We start from the raw sequence: 1,464 nt of genomic DNA, 5'->3' as shown, positions 1-1,464 counted from the left end.
GTGAAAGTCCTCATAGTAATAAAAATAAAAAAAAAAAAAAAAAAAAAAAAAAAAAAAAAAAAAAAAAAAAAAAAATATATATATATATATATATATATATATATATATATATATACATATGTATGTATATACAAAGATGCAGATATCTATTATTCTGATGTACATTTCATCCTCAGCGAATGAAATATGGCTTGACACGTGCGCCAGCGAGACTTTCACTTCTCCGAACTATCCTTCGCAATACACTGATGGCGACAGCACAGAATGGGTTTTCTGCGTGAGTATTCAATTCATCTACATATGTTAGATAAGAATTCTTATATTTTCTTACAATAATCTTTCTTTCAAGTTAATAAGCTCATCAAGTTTAATGGCAATAACTGCAGTTGTTGTAATATCAGAATTATGATAAGAATAACAAGATAGTGATAATCATATTTATGGAAGTGAGCGATGATATGATCATGGCTAGAATTGAGGTAATGCTAAAGCTGATAATAGTAACAATGATGATATTAGAAGCAATAAAAGCTACAATAATTATGATGACAATGCTAATAATAATGATAATGAATATGTTATGTTCCTACTTTAAATTACTACTATGCTACTATAGATGGTAATTGTGTTATCATTTTTAATAATAATATTGGCAAGAATGATAATAATAATGATGATTCTGACAATGACATGATGATTATAACAATGATTTTCTTGAAAATACTAGTAGTAGTAAGAATAGATTAATAATGATGATAATAGTTTCAATAACGACTAATACTAATAAGGATTCTAATTATTGTGATTATGACAGTATACTATTATTGCTGTTACTACTATTACCACTACTACAAAGAATGGTAATAATAATGGCAAAAATAACATAACAACAAAAAATGGTATATATGGTAAAAACAAATACAAAATACGTTAAATACATTTAAAGTGACTATGTGTATCTAATATACATGTTCCCGCTCTTTTAACACTGAAATACATTACAAAATATGTAGATATTACACCAACAAATAGGAAAACAAACTTACATGATCTTGTTCAATCAGGCTGTTGACCTTAACGATAGAATCCAGTTCAACTGCGAAGACTTTGAGGTTGGCGGCTGGTTGTTCGGCTGCCTGGGAGACACTCTAAATATCTCTTCTGCTTCTCCCGAAGAGTAAGTACTTGGGATCATAGTTATAGTGTGAGAATCCTAGGAAGAGTCGGAGACAGTCTTGTATTCGCTTGTATTCCTTTTGGCGATTAAAGACATTTGTTTTTTTGATGGCACGTCTCTCATATCGAAATGAGTTTTAACATCATTTTTTATGGGTTTATTGCATGCATGAGAAAGAAGCTTAAATCAGAATCAATATATGGACAGTTGTTAGGAATAGGGAGATGTTCTAGTCAAGAGCAAATAAATAAGAAAAAAAAGGAAAACAATAACTATAAGTGCGTTTA

At 29.2% G+C, this 1,464-nt stretch overlaps 1 long non-coding RNA gene across 1 annotated transcript in view; it reads left to right on the top strand.

Moving 5' to 3' along the window:
• Nucleotides 1–1,180, top strand: part of LOC122265271 (uncharacterized) — a 2,373-nt gene extending 1,193 nt beyond the window's left edge. The window contains exons 3-4 of the long non-coding RNA XR_006224290.2: nucleotides 177–277; nucleotides 1,065–1,180. This is a non-coding gene — a long non-coding RNA (uncharacterized LOC122265271). The remainder of the gene's footprint in view (nucleotides 1–176; nucleotides 278–1,064) is intronic.
• Nucleotides 1,181–1,464: the final 284 nt, after the last annotated feature.

This window comes from Penaeus japonicus, unplaced genomic scaffold (assembly GCF_977035675.1).
Source record: "Penaeus japonicus unplaced genomic scaffold, GWHDUDI00000001_assembly GWHDUDI00000025, whole genome shotgun sequence".
In the NCBI taxonomy this organism is placed as follows: Eukaryota; Metazoa; Arthropoda; class Malacostraca; order Decapoda; family Penaeidae; genus Penaeus; species Penaeus japonicus.
This window is presented reverse-complemented; position numbering and strand designations above follow the sequence as displayed.